Here is a 16,204-nt window from a genome sequence, read left to right on the forward strand (position 1 = left end):
TTTTCCTCTGTATGTGGAGACACATTTTGCTTTGACTACTAGCTCATTAATAACGACATGGAAACTGATTAATTATGAAAGCTTGACCTTTAACTTAGGCTTGTCTTAACTGGTTATGACCTGGTCCTGGGTCTCATGCATGATATTAGAGGATACAATGCATATATACATATATATATATATATATATATATATATTGTTTGATCTTGAAAATTTTGATCAGCTTTGATGGCTCACTGATAGGATATTGATTTCAAGAACTGAGTATGGTGGTGCATGCCCAGAATCTATGGGTGATGATTTAGTTCATGCTACCCATAATTGGCTTTGATGTTTCCACGTTCTTCTTCAGGAATGAAGATTTCAGTTCTTCCTGCATCTTAACTAGATGGTCTAGGAAAAAAGCAGGATCACTACTTGGATAAAAGAAGAGTTCAGACCTGAAGCAGACATTAGAGTGAGGGCGTTGTCCTGGCTTTCTCTTGCTCCATGCCACACAAAGGGACCAGCTGAAAACGGCCCTTGTGGTTATCACACAGTGCCTGCATGTGTGATCCTGAACATGGCTTACCATGATCCTCTGCTCAGGATCAACAGACTCGCGTATTTGCTGGTGCTGTTCAATCCTATCTCAGCCTAGTTTTTCCAGATTCATTGCTTATTGGGAGAATGCAGTTTCTTATAGCTGTATGCTGCCAATGACTTCAAAAGCTATCTGGCTATCTCTCTGTCATTAGAGACGACCCTGCTCCATCCAAGCTGATGATCCCCACACAGGCTAATCATACTCGGAATAACTCCAGGTTAAAGACTCATTATTTGTGAAAAACTCCTGGTCAAATAAAGTAGCACTGTCACACACAGATGATCCAGCCTAGTCACAGGTCCTTCTCAAATGTAAGAGACGGAGCTCACGGAAGATATGCTGGGAGGTGATAGTAACCTTGGGTCCTATTTTAAATTTCTTACGACCAAATTCATGAAAACAGCATTCTCCTGCGAGTCAGACATCCCAAAGTCAAGTCCTGATCTCTTGTGTGTGTATGTGTGTGTGTGTGTGTGTGTGTGTGTGTGTTATGTTTTAAGTAGCATTGGCACCTGGTGCCTCCTCTTTCTGATGGGTATGATGATGATGCCCATCATGTGGTCTGATCTTATAGACTGGAAGTAATGTAAATAAAGACCTGCCATGGTGCTGGGTATGTGCTGGGGAGCTTTGCCCTTGGGGCATGACATGGTCATTGCTTTCTATAGACTCACAGAAAACTCTGAGGATCCTCTAAAGACTCATAAAAGATCAGGCCCACTAATTTCCTAGAATCTAAGCAGAGGGGACTCATAAGGCTCTATCCTCTTCCTAAATATATATAGATAATTTATGGTTACTGGGAAAAAACAGACATTTTCTTAAGTAGTGTAGTCACCCACAAATTACCTACGTTCCTATGGGTAATCCCTACCCATGATCTGTTAGTAGTCCCTTACTTATGACCTGTGCGTAGCCTCTTACTCATTACCTGTGAGGAGCCCCTTACCCATGACCCATGAGTAGTCCCTTACTAATGACCTGTGGGTAGTCCTTTTACTGATTAGTTTTTTTTTAAAACTTAATACAAGTTAGAAGCATCTGTGAGTAGAAAAACTTAATTAAGAAAATACCTTTATCAGATTGGCCTGTGGGTAATGCTGTGGGGGCATTTTCTTGATTGTCTATGTGAGAGGACCCAGAACACCGTGAATGTTGCCACCCCATGGCAGGATGCTGGGTTTTAAAATGGTGGTTGTGGTGAAAGCAGACTAAGCAAACCATGGGGGCAAGACAATAAGCTGTGTTCCCCCATGGGTCTCCTTTAGTTCCTGTGTCTAGGTTCCTACCCTGAGCAGCTGCCTTGACATTCGTCAGTGATCATTTCATTCCTCAGCGGTCATATCATCTTAGTGAAATAAACCCTTTCCTCCCAAAATTGCTTTGGTCATGGCCTTTATTACAGCAATAGAAATAAACAGACAGGCCAGGTATCCCTCACTCATGTTCCTGTGAGTAACCCTTCATCCATGCTCCTGCAGGTAAAGCATTATCCGTACTCCCTCGTCCAAGCTGCTGTGACTAACAGTATGAATTCATGCTTTGATCTCTCCTTAGAGTCCTACCTGGAGTGAATAGATACGGTAGGAAGAGTGCACACATAATTCTGCACAAGCACAGTTTTGGAGACAAGCAGAGAACACTAGTAGTGTTGATACAGGATTAACTATTGTGGAAGAGACTGTATGTAGACCCAACATCTGTTGATGGGGTAGTCCATACAAAAAGTGATTTTCACAGGTGTGTGTGTGTGTGTGTGTGTGTGTGTGTGTGTGTGTGCATAGTGACCTTGAGAACCGCAGGATGATGGTTGCCTTTACAGACCTGCTTCCTTCCATCCAGGCTTTTCTCTTTGCAAAATGCATACATTACTGGTTTATTTTTTTTGTGACTACATTTATAGATTCTTCCCACTTAACATTAGATTATGGGGAATTTCCTCCTTTTGGGGTAAGTTTTAAATTATTACCTTTATTTTAAATGACCACACCTTTCAGAATTGCTGATTTGTATTAACTAGTGTGATAACTTGATTACTTGTGTTTCCTACACTAGAACATAAATTCTAGAAAGATCCAGGTGTCTTGTACCATTGTTTTGTCCTCAGTACCCCACAGTCAAGGGCATATGATTGACAAAGTAATAAATATTTGTTGAGAGACTGATGAGTGAATGAATGAGGAAATACTGTGGAAGTATTTAATTGGAAGCTTGCTTACAACTTTAGAGGGTGAATTCATGATCACCATAGCAGAAGCATGGCAGCAGGCAGACTAGGGCATGGCAGCAGGCAAGCGGGCATGGCAGCAGGCAGGGAGCATGGCAGCAGGCAGGGAGCACGGCAGCAGGCAGGGAGCACAGCCACAGGAAGGCGGGTGCGGCACTGGAGCAGTAGCTGAGAGCTTACATCCTGATCCACAGGCACAAGGCAGAGATTAAGCTGGGCCCTGCATGACTGTTTTTGAAACTGCAAAGCCCACCCTCAGTGACACACTTCCTCAAACAAGACCACAGATCCTAATCTTTCCTAAAATGTTTAGTCTCACCAGCCAGGGACTATACACTCAGTATCTGATCTTGTGGGGGCCATTCTCATTCAAATCACCACAGGTCATATGAAAATCTATAGACTTTGTAGTCTATTATAAATTGGCCTTTTTCATAACTGTAAATCTTCAGTGAGTGCCGCGTTTTACAACAAGTGCTTCTTGTTACACTTCACAGGGAAAATCTCATGCACCTACACGGTGTCTGAGTGTTTAGTCACAGATACTAGAGACAGTATAGAGACTGATATATTGGTGTGTGAGTCAGTAACCCTTTTCTTATTGGTATGTGAGGTTAATCTCGGTTGTCAGTTTGATTGGATGTGGAGCTGACTAGAGACATGATTTAGGACAGGTCTGTAAGGGTATTCCCAGTACTAACCAAGGGGGAAGCCCCTTCCTCAGGGGGCAGCACCTCCATACTACCAAGGTATAAAATGGTTGAGCGAAAAGAAGGGCTTTCCCTTGTCTGCCTTTGCTCCTTGCTAGTGAGTGCATTTACACTTCTTCTAGCTATTCTGTTGCCATCCTGCCCTGACTTCAGAACCCACACTGCACCCAACCCCAAGGTGCCTTGAGAGACTCACCAAAGCTGAGAGGTGGGAACAAAGTCAAGACAGTTTCTACAAAGCTGAGATGTGTGTGTGTGTGTGTGTGTGTGTGTGTGTGTGTGTGTGTGTGTGTGCGTGTGCGTGGGCATGTGTGTGTGTGTGTGTGTCTGTGGGGGGCAGTATGTGCACAAGAGTACAGGTGGTAATAGAAAAGACAAAAGAGGGTAGCAGATTTCCTAGAGCCAGAGTTCCTGACTTGGGTGCTGGGAACCAAACTCAGTTCTCTCCGAGAGCAGCAAATGCTCATGATTGCTGTCCAGCCCTAGCAGCTTAATTGCTTGGTTGCTGCTAGGTCTTTATCAGTTATCCATGAACATCCCTCCCAGCACTTACTTCTTGAAGTTCTGTGCTAATATTGACCACACTGCAGTAAGATTCCTAATTGCAATCTCTAGGCAGCTCCAGTGGCCAAAATACAATGATGGTTTAGTTCTTTAATCTTCTGCCAAAATGAAATGTGCTACCTTGGAAATTAAAAAGAAGTATTTGAAACTAGCTTTTGAAATTGCTTTTATTGAGAATGAACTACAGACGTGGTGGCTCAAACTCTGGGCAGACAACAGTCATAAGAATTGTATATGAAGAAAGCAGATGGGAATTAAGAAACAGAAAAGGTAGGGGAATATTTGTTTGTGTGTGTGTGTGTGTGCCTGCGTGCATGTGTGTGTGTATGCATGTATGCACAAGTGTATGTGCATCCATTTAAGTACAAATGTGTGCACATATTTATATGTGTTCATGTGTATGGAGGCCAGAAGATGACGTCATCTATGTCTTCCTTAGTTACGCTCTACCTTCCTTTTTGGGAAAAGATCTTTTACTTATGACTGAATCTCTGATTTGGCTGGACTGTCTGTCCAGAAAGACCCCAAGATCTGCTCAACTCCAACTCTTCAGTAATGGGATTATAGGCACATCTCTTTTCATGTTTTTTTTAAAGCGTTGCTTTTCCACAATTAAAGCCTAGTCTTCACGCTTGCCCAAGAAAAGGAATATACCAATGGAGATCCCTATCCAGCCTGGGAGAGGAGAATTAGATCTTAGAAAACAGATAACTAAAATGAAACTGTAATAAGGAAGACAAGAAGAAGCAGTTCATTCATGGCTTCGTTGAGTCAGAGCAAGTGCTCATGCCTCATGGCTATGGGGCCTGGGAAACCCATGGGTTTCCTTCACTACCCAAAGAGGTTGAATACATGCAAAGGCGAAAAGAACTGGGTGTTTTAAGGAGAAATACTACCAGGACTAGGACCACAGTGGACACTAGGTCTGTATTAAGAGCTAGACTCATCATGTCTGTGCTTGACAGTAACTAAGCCAAGCCTGGAGCCTCTCAGAAGCCTGGTAGAAAGTGACCAAAGACTATCAGCTTCTGAAAAGAAAGGCCGCAGACTGGCGCATCTGTGAACCTCACGCCTTTCTTAAGTTGATGCAGATGCACACAACCATGGGTGGCTAGATGATGTCATCTAGGATTGTGAAATGCTCTAATAACGGTTTTAAGGACTTTTGAAGAATTTGAATGAATAAAGTTAGGTATGGCAGTGCAAGCATGTAATTCCAGCACTCTGGAAGTGCAGGCAGGGAACAAAAGCTTCATACTATATAGCAAGTTCAAGGCCAGCCTGGACTACAGAGACCTACATTTAAAACATTGAATTAATATACTGACAATATTCAATTTAGGAAGTTAACTTGTAAATATTTTTATTATTAAGAATTTCAGATATCGCCACAATGAAATACAACTGTATCTTCCTCCATTTTCCCATTTTAACTCTCCTGATAACCCTTCTAACACAACCCTTCCAGTGCCATTTATTTATTTATTTATTTATTTATTTAATAGCTCACCAAATCCAATTAGTGCTGTCTTTATGTGCACTTGTATGGGGCCACCAGCAGCCATGCGCTCAACAAAGAATGATTTTCCTTCCCCCAGAAGTTACCACTTGCTGGAAGTTCCTCGGTGGGGCTTGGATCAGGAGAACACCTCCCCCATTTGTGTGTGCAGGTTTGACTGGCTTGGTCCTGTACAGGCCTTGGGCAGGTAAACCTCAGTCGCTCTGAGTTCCGGAGTGTAATAGGCATTCATGCCCAGAAGACAGCACTTATGAAATTGATTTCTGAGCCCTGTAGTTTTAATTTTGCAATTTAATTCCAATAGTTCTACAAATTAATTTCTTAAATCCAAGGACTTAGTCTCTTCCTGTTCAGCAATAAGTTATCCTTAGAATAATCTCAGGAGATGACAGCCTCTGCTGTTACTACGTGGCCGTGGGCAGTTTTGAGGAATGCTTGGTCCCACTTCTGTAATAGAACTGACACGAAGGTTCAATGAGACTTGGTGCCAAGCAGCAGCACCATGTAGACCTGGTCAAGGTTATTCTTGTTTTGCAGCATCCAAAGCCTTTTCATGACCTTTCTTTCCGGGGTAGAGATTGATGGGATTTCAAGTTCAGGTACTGGGCCTTTTACTTTGTAGGGTGAGGGGCTGGGTCCAGCAGTTAGGGCAGTTAGAGCATCCTGTGGGTAGAACCTGGCAGTGAGAGGTTTCCGGGGGAGTACTTGTGTGGCTGGAGGGACTTACAATACTCTCCTATCAAAGCTGGTCAAGGTGATCCAGTAGCAGAAAAAGGGTCCCAAAAGCAGGCAAAAGAGCTGGAGACAAACCTCCATTTCCACTTTAGAAGTCCCACAGGAACACCACGTTACACAATCATAACATACACCCAGAGGACCTAGCTCAGACCCCTATAGGCTCCCTGGTTGCCACTTCAGTGTCTGTGAGCCCCTTAAGCCCTGCTTAGTTGATCTGTGGGCCATGTTCTTGTGGTGTTCTCAACCTCTTTGGCTCCTATAATCCTTCCTCCCCCTTGCTCAGGGTTTCCTGAGCTCTGCCTAATGTTTGGCCAAGGATCTCTGCATTCGCTCCTATCAGTTTCTGGGGGAAGCCTCTCTGATGACTATTGGACTAGACTCCAGCCTGTGAGTATAGCAGAATACCACTAGGAATCCTTTCCTTGACTTCTTTTTTCTTCTTTTGCCAGTCATGTCGCACATTGAGGCTCTTATTGGACTTTTCAGAAGAACAGACGGGTGGTTGTAAATACATGGAACACTGTTGACATTGTTCTAGAAAACCTGTCCTTAAACCACGATCACATGTCTACCTGGTCTGAGCGTTAAACTTCAACCTGTCCCCTGGACTCCCTTACCTCAGTACTGCACAGTTCTTCAGTGGTTGGAGAGAAGCCAGCTGGGAAGCAATGCTCTTGTTTGGGGCAGAGCAGCTGGCAATGACCCGAGGTATCCACAGCATGACACCTGGTAGTGATCATCACTTAACTCAACCTTAGTGGTTTAGAAGTGACTTTTGTCTCCATACAAGGAGGAAGAAGAATAACAGTGGCTAACTCATGGAAAATGATGTATAAACTGTGTATGGAAAGTTTAGTGCTGAAAGGGGGGCTTAATGAAAAGGGAGACTACTTGAAAGTCAAGGGAATTCTAAAAAAGTATCTCAGTGATAAAACAATGACAACAGTTTACTCACCACCAACAAAAACAGACATCTAAAAAAAAAGAACACACACACACACACACACACACACACACAGAGAGAGAGAGAGAGAGAGAGAGAGAGAGAGAGAGAGAGAGGCTGGAGGCTCCCAGACTTCTTTGAGATGTTAGATGCCAGAACATAATGAAGCAATGATTACAGCAATTCAGCGGAAAAGGTGATGCTCCAGTTCTTTCCTTAGCCAAACTGTCAATCATCTGATAATAAGAAGAAAGGATGCACGGCTCAGGAATACAATACTTGTACATGTTTTTTAAAAGCAAAAACTGCTTTAAGATGAAAACAATAAGCTATACAAGTGTTGTTGGAGGCAACCTGTTTGTTTCCCGCTGTTCTGACCCAAAATAATCACACTGAAACTATACTGTTTGGCTAATAGATAAAGTGTATTTCTAGTTAGCTATTACATCTTAAATTAACCCATTCCTATTATTATATATTTGTGGCCTACTGTCAAGTTTCCCACTACTGGCTCAAGTCATTCTCCTGTGGCAGTGGCTACATGGAGTCTCACTGACTCTACCTTTTTTCTCCCAGCATTTAATTTAGTTTTCTCACATAGCTCTATCACAGTCCAAAGCACCCTCTTTATTCATTATCTAATAAAAACAACACATATGCAGAAGGACTTTCCACACCACACAAGGGATCTAGTTAAAGCCAATGAAAGGGAACAGTAAAAACAAATAAACAGGAAAAGGACTGAAAACTGAACATGACTCTATAGACTAGAAAACAGAATAAGATTTGTATTTAATTTCAAAAGCTTATTTTGTGATAAATGCTAAAGACAAAATATCAGGTAATTTAATTAGATTAAAAGGCATATAAATTAGTACTGACTAACATATGCAAATTAAATCAATTATATAAAAATAGTTCATAAATATCTAGGCAAATTAACCTGAAAGACTAATTGCAGCATATATACATGAATATATATATATACAAATATAGATATATGCATATATAAATATACACAGAAAATATATGCATATTTTGGCAAATTACCAAAGTTGGTCTATAATGAGTTAGGCAGTATGAATACACCGATAACTTTAAATCAAAAGATTGTCTGTAGAATTAGATCCAAGGAAAGTATCAGCTAGCTATGTTTGATAGTCCTTCAAGGGAGAGATAAAGGATGCTTTTCAACATGACAGAGATAGTGAAAGAAGCTGCTTGAAATAGTCATTTATTTTCCTACGGGTAGGATAAGCCTGTTAGCCACAACTAGAACATATTGGAACAGAATTTTTTAAAAAGTGACTGGAAATTTTTGTAGTTAAAGCAAAAGTCGTTTTTTAAGGTTAAAGTGAAAAGCTTAATTAATGTAAAAGAAACTTAAATTCAGCAGAATATTGAATGAATAGCTCACTGTGACTAAACAGAGTTTATCCTAGGAAGGCAAGCATGGAAGCCTGTCTATTATAATTATCACCCATGGCATTAAGAGGTTAAATAGTAATACAAGTTTCATAATTTTCAAATATTTATTTTGTAAAATAAATAACATAGATCATCAAAAATAAAACTAATAGGATTATATTATACTTTGTGATGGGTACTCTCCAATGTCTCCTTGACTAGATTTATAGTCACTACAGGAAACACCTCTGTGTGTCATTGTATTTGTATTAAGACTATTTCCAGAGAGGCACACCTAAGAAACATCGGCCTGCATTGTGGGTTGACCCATCCTATAAACTGACTGAAAAAAAAAGAGGAAGCTGAAGACTCTGCTTCCTGACTGTGAACACAATGTGACCTCACGCCCTCACTATTTTGCCTTCCCTCCACAGACAACATACATCCTTTTGAACTGATGAGTCAAAATGAATCCTTGTTTCCTTTAAGTTGCTTTTTTTCTTGCCCTATCACAGCAATAAAAAGAAGATCTATTACAGAAAATTGATCCTGAGAATTGCTGTCACTGGGCCTTTGGAACTGGTTTGTAGAGGGAGTGTTTTTGAAAGAGTTTGGTGCCACATACTAGAGAATACTTAAGGCTCTGTAAGCAAAGGGCAATGGATCATTCTACTGGGAGTATGGGAGATCAGAATGCCATGCAATATGAAGACAGTGAAGTCTAGGTTCACAGCATTGCATAAAGAAACAGGACTCTATATTGGCGATCAGGTTAGGAGCCATTTATCTCACTGGTAAAGAATCTGGCTACTTCTGCCCATGCTGTGACAACTTAAATGAGGCTGAATTCAAAAACAGTGGACTGTTTTTTTCTGGCGGAGTAAATTTCAAGACAGGACCACACCTAGGCTGTTGCATAGTTATTTCTCCTGTGTCTTAGTCACATATGTAGTGAGAGAGGAGAAAGCTTTAAACAATTTGCAGTTGGATGAGGAGAGGAGCATGGGAAAGTTTAAAGTTGCAGATAAGGCTGTTAGAACCATCAGGGCTAAGTAGAAGGCTCATACTTTTCACTGGGGTGATAGAACAGGTCTCCTGGAGCAAAATTCATCATAAAAAGCTCTATCTTGTAAAACCAGTCATTTGAATGGAATAGGCCTGAGGTGAGAATGTTGATGAATGGGTTCCCTTACTTTAAAAAAAAATCATGGCAGAACATTTCCCCAGGTTCGAGTAAGGCATATAGAGGCTACTAGTATGGCAGAAGTAAGATCGTATCTTCAGGTTCCAGCAGAACTTGACAGCATCGGATAGTTTTATAGGCACAAAATATCCAGAACTGGAGACTTTCACCTAGATTAGAAGAAGCTGAGGAAGCCAGGCAGTGTAGCAGGGTCAGGTTTATAGCTGAGAGACCCCGGCAGGCGGCTGTGTGAAGCTGAGAGGGTAATGCAGAGGATGCAAGGATCATGGGACATCTGCCGCGGAAAGCTGAAGGTGCCTTATGGAGCCAGGCAGAGAGAGCCTGAGTGTTAAAGGTAGAGGAACGGGAGGCGGGGGACTGACTCCTGGAGCCTGCCGGAGACTGCTGTGGCTGTTCCTGGGGGTCTGTGTGACTAATTCTGGAATTGACTAAAACGCAAGCACCAGGTACACCTGTGAGGGATTTTTTTTTGGGGGGGGGATTGGATCATTGGAGGTGGGGAACTCCCTCCCCAAATCTAGGTATTTTGAGGTAGAAAAAATCCACCTTGAAGCTGGGCCACACCTTCTAGTGGCAGTTCACATTAAGGACATGGAAGAAAGGCGTGCTTCCTCTTCGCTACTCACCTTCACTCTCCCTGGACAGTTTGTTCCTTTACTTGTATCAGAGCCTACTTCTTCAGGATTGTGGCAGATACCAGAGATGAGGAGAGGTAGCCACCCTCATGGGACTGAACTACTGCTGGATTCTTGGATTTTTTTTTTTTAATCAGGAGTCAGACATTGGTGAAATAGAGCATAACCTGTAAGCCACTCCTCTCTCATATACATATATGCATGCATACATACATACGTGTGTGTGTGTGTGTGTGTGTGTGTGTGTGTGTGTCTGTGTCTGTGTGTGTGTGTGTGTGTGTGTGTGTGTGTTTCCCTAGACTGGAGAATTGCAACGCAGAAACCAGATGATGCCATTCTACCCCCAGGTACCAGAGATAGTTGCAAAGCTTCATCTTTTCCCTTCTGGGTTTCCATCTTAGTCAGTCTATTCTTTCTCGCTCTCCTCCTAACCCTCCCCTTTTGAACAGGACGCTGTTCTGTTTCCTTTTATATTAGAAGCAATGTTTTAAAATGATTCTATAAAAGCCATGGTTAAAAGTTTTTCCTGAGTCTTAGAAGAACTTGAGGATGAAAGGACACCTATTTCTCCTAAGGTCTCAGGGCCCAATAAACTTTCTCCCAGCTAATCTATGCTTTATAACATTTGGGGCGTGGTTCCAATGGGAATTATCCCTGACGGGCTCATGGATTTCAGCAATTGGTCCCCAGTGGGTGGTGCTCTTTGTAGAGGTTATGGAGCTTTAGCAGATGGTGCCTGTTAGAGGAAGCACACCGCTGAGGACAGGAGTTTGAGAGGTCATAGCTTTGCCTCATTTCCTGTGCTTGCTGCTTCTTGGGTGAGGATGAAAATGTGATCATCCAGCTTCCTGCACCCGTTACCGTGTCATTTCCTGCCTCTCATGGTGGACTCTATCCTTCTGGAGTTATAAGCCAAAATCATTTTTCTTTCTTCCTTCCTTCCTTCCTTCCTTCCTTCCTTTCTTTCTTTCTTTCTTTCTTTCTTTCTTTCTTTCTTTCTTTCTTTCTTCCTTCCTTTCTTTCTTTCTTCTTTCAATAATTAATTACTTTTGGTCAGGACAGTCGATCACAACAATAGAATGGAAACTAGAGCAATCACAATGGGCAATTTATTTTTCATTTTGTTCTGCAGTGAATGGCTTTTGTTATGTTTAGTAAAACAATCACTGAGAATTTTTTTAATGTCATTTTTAATACCTGAATTCAGGTGATTAAGTTTTCCAGGCTTTCGTTCATATATCACTACATCACCTACAAACAACACAACTATTGTACACTTTCTACCATTCATACCTTTTATTTCATGTTGTTTATTTTCTAACACTGCTTCTTCCTCATGTTAGTCATGTGACTACTTAAGGACCCCAAGCCTACAGCCTCTAAAACTGAGAGAATAATATGTTGACAGCTTTTATGAGGATCAAATGAGAACATGTCTCGAAAATGTTCAATGAAGTACTGGTGCAAAGATAATTGCTGAGAAAATTCTAGAATTCAGCAGGCAGATGGTAAATCATCCATCTCAGGAGAAGTTAATCAACTCCCCAAATCAGTATATATATAGTATGCATAAGTATGTGTTCTGTGGTTTTGTTTGTAAGAGAGAAATCATCAATAGCCACATGTCAAAATAGATGACAGATGGAATACACTATTATACATTTAAATCATGTGATCCTTACAGTCATTTTAAATACATTATGTAGTCATTCATTCACTGCTATATAAAGCTTGACAATGCATCTAACCAAAGGACAAACAGAGGAAATTTACAATTTCACTTTGGCAAAAGTTCTGTGAATATAATTACGATAAAATTTCAAAGATATATACACAAATAGTGATGATTCTTGGTGGTGGTATAAACTTCAAGACCATTAATTTTTTTTGGGGGGGGGGAACAGAACCTCTCTGTGTTGTCATGACTGTCCTGCATGTCAGTTTTCACTTCAGTGTGCTGGGGTTAATGGCATGCATGACCACACCCAGCTCTTAATTTAAAAAAAAATGTGTATAGGTGTTTGTCTGCATGTGTGTTTGTGTACCTTGTGCCTAAGGAAGACAAAAGACGGTGTCAGGTCCCCTGGGCCTGGAGTTACATTATGGATGGGTGTGAATTGCCCTGTGGGTACTGGGAATCGAACTCAGGCCTTTGGAAGAGCTTTCAGTGCTCCTAATCCCTGAGGCATCTCCAGCCCTAAGGCCACTGATTCTTGTGGTTGTTTTATCATTTGGGTTTTCCAATAATTCTATGAAAAATGGTAACACATTGCATTAGTGGAAAAGTCACAGTGATCACTTGGTGACCCCTCTGGCACACTGTAGATGTTTGTCAACTGTCGCTGTCCTCTTTCTTGACAGATTTGACTTTTGGTGGCAGAATTTCATCAGTCAGCATTAATACCTCAATCTTTCGCTCTGTCTTTTAAAAAATATGTTTTCAATTTTTATTTTATTTACTTTTATTGTGTTAATTTATATATGCATAAATGCTACAGCATGCTTGTAGGGATCAGAGAACAATTTTTAAGGGTCATTTATCTCCTTTCACCATGGGTTCTGGGGATTAAACTTAGATCATCAGGCATGCCTAGCAAGGTAAAAACCAGCTAAGTCATGTAGCAGGCCTTTTGCTTATGAAAACAATGTTGTTTGACAAACTGAGCCCATGCACACATAGGGAACGATTCTCATTGCATATATCAATATGTGCAGTGAAGATTTGCTTTCCCCTGGGTGAGGTTTTTTTTCTATCTCAGTTCTTATTATCCAGCTAACATCTTTTACTGGTGGAGAACCCAGGTACTCAATGTGATATGACAGTCAGTGTTCATTATCAACTTGGCAGGCTCTAGAGCCATCTAGGAGACCTTTGGGCATGTCTGGAGGGTACTATGTATGCTAGGGTTGCCAAGGAAAAGGCCACCCCCATGTGTGCAGCACTCTTTCCTGGGCTGGAGTCACAGACTTTATCAGTGAAGGTAAATGAGCTGAGCACTTGTGTCCCCCTCTCTCTGCTTTCTAACTGTGGGTGCCACGTGACCAGTGGCCTCACGGTCTTGCAGAAGAAGGTGTTCTGATGTGCTTGCTAACTTCTTCCTCTTAAGCATCTGGGTGTGGGTGTGGCTGAGAGTGGTGTCACTAGTTGCTGGACTCAAGTGTAGATAAGAGGATCTCTCTGGCCATCCATTCTGTCACTGCTGAGGAAGAGTGTGAGAGAGAGGTGGAGAGAACCAGGGTATGAGGTTCTGATGCTTTATTCCCATGGAATGGGAAGAATAGTGTCATGGACAATCCTTCCTGAGGATGTGACTTCAAAGGCATCTCCCTACTCCTAAACATTGCACTTTGGGGTATCTTAGGAGCCCCTGTGAGCAAAAATTCCTTGGATGGTGTTAAAGTGTGCATTAATTAAAATTAACTCCGAGACCACTGTATGCCCAAGGATGTACATTCATGCTTGCTTCTACTTCCCATTACAAATTATGTCTAGCCATATTTTCTGATATAGCCCACCAGAGATACTACAATAAAATTAAATGACAACATTAAGATACACTCAATAATAAAATGTCAGGAACACAGAGATGCCCCAAATTGGATACAAGCACCCTCTAATTATCTAATTCCTAGGGAGAAATTGTCCAAAAGTTAAATTGCCTTGCAGGTTCAAGTGCAAAGGAATTAACACTAGAGATCAAATGTGTTTGCCCTTGTGAATTAAAAGTCAAGTAGAATTAAAGTTCTGCTTTATGGCTTACTTTGTTCACACTTAGCCAAGGGTGGAGTTTGCATGGAATGGATGTTCTGTCAGCTGCCATCCCAGGCATGGTTAGGATTGATCATTTCAGGGCCTCAAGTGAGTTCTTGGTCAGGTGATTTTCACTTTCATGGCTATAGCGTTACCTGGGCACTCATGGCTACCACAGTTCTATCACTGCAGTTCCTGATCCCGACAGCAGTCATTCCCGGCTTAGCTTTGCTTTAGAACACAGAGCTCAGTGCTTCCCAGGCCACAGCAGGATGTTGCCCGGTGGGGGAGGGGAATCCTGCTTTCCTTACCCTGGCCCATGCAACCTGTCTCAGGCTTCATTTTACTCCCAAGGAGCTGTTTGCTGAGGGTGACATGGTTAATGTTGACTGACAGGAAGTGGAATTACTCAGGAGCAGAGTCTCCAGGTAGGTCTGTGGCAGAGTATTTAGATTATTAGGTCTGCCTCCTGCTTGTCTGTGAGTGATCATCTTGACGAGGTTGATTCAAGATCAGTAGGTCCTTCCTTTAGAGTTGATGTAGAAAAACTGTTTTAATAAATAATTTTTAAAATTGAAAAACAATTCATTTATTATAGACCAAATTATAGGATTGCCTCTTGGATAAAAGAAATCTATATTAGGGTTTATCAGGAAGCCACTCAATTTGTGTTGGTTTGCTGGAGTCTTATTCCCATAAATTAACTCAACTGAAGGAAAATCTCAAGGAGGAAGTAGATTTGGGCAATATTCTTATGCTATGTTATGGGAAATAGGGCCTAGTTGTTTTATACTGTGCCCCATCCCAGAGAGAGGATCTAAAGCATTTCTGCTTGCTTATGTGATAGGAAACAGTGTGGGTGGTAGATTTACCCACAATACTTTGCTTTAGGGTCTCCTCCCACTTCAATTTTATTTTTTCATTTAAAAATGTTCCTTCCTGCTGTGACTTACACAGTTTTGATCTTTACTTATCTGGGAAGACAAGGGAATGAAGAAAAGACAGACATGTAGGCATATGAACAGAAAAACTGGGATCGCGTAGGTCATGTACTCTGAAGAAGAAGCACCAGCAGCCCAGAAACTCATTCGGCTTCATAGGCTGCTGAGGTCTGTTTGTTGTATACGCCTGAAGGAAGAGGAGACTGGTTGTATCATCTTTGTAGGGGGTCCCTGTGAGGGTGCAGTCTACAGCTGCCGCCATCCTGGAGGAGGAAGCTGCAACTGACGGTCGTTGCCCACAACAATTTTAGCTAAAGGTTAATCATTCATCACACTTGTGCTTGGACCATGGGCAGGATTTGCCATTCCCCTTAATCTGATCCAGCAAAGGCCTTACATTTCCTGTGGGTCTGAGGCATTGGGGGTTTTGACATAGCACAGCTCACACCAGTAACACACACTCGGGCAATCGGACCCTCAGTAATGGCAGTCAGTCTGGGAAGAACATAATTGACTTGAATTTATTTGTGTGTCTGACTACGCATGTACTTGTGCATGACATACAAGTGGCAGCCAAAGGCCGGCCTTAGTTGTTGGTCTTTGCCTCTCACCATGACTTTAGGAAAGTCTCTTTGTTGTTTTTCTGCTGCATATGTAACCCAGGCTGGTGGGTCCACACAGTTCAGAGATCCTCCCAGCTCCCCCTCCCATTTCCCCACTGTGCGGCTGGAATGACAGATACTCATGCTATGTGTCTAGCTTGGACAGAGGTTTTAGGGATCGGAACATGGTCTTCATGGTTGTGCAGTAATTCCTTTTATCCATGGAGTTATCTGTGAAGCCCTTGACTGCATTTGAAAGCAATAGGTATTGTTTACCTCATGAAGCCTAAATGACCCACAGAAGCAAAGATTCTTCTCCATCATTGACTGCTGTTTGTGGACACGAACTTTGTAGAGAAATCTGGACCAGAGTAATT

The sequence above is a fragment of the Myodes glareolus genome, chromosome 5 (assembly GCF_982192425.1).
Source record: "Myodes glareolus chromosome 5, mMyoGla1.1, whole genome shotgun sequence".
NCBI lineage: Eukaryota > Metazoa > Chordata > Mammalia > Rodentia > Cricetidae > Myodes > Myodes glareolus.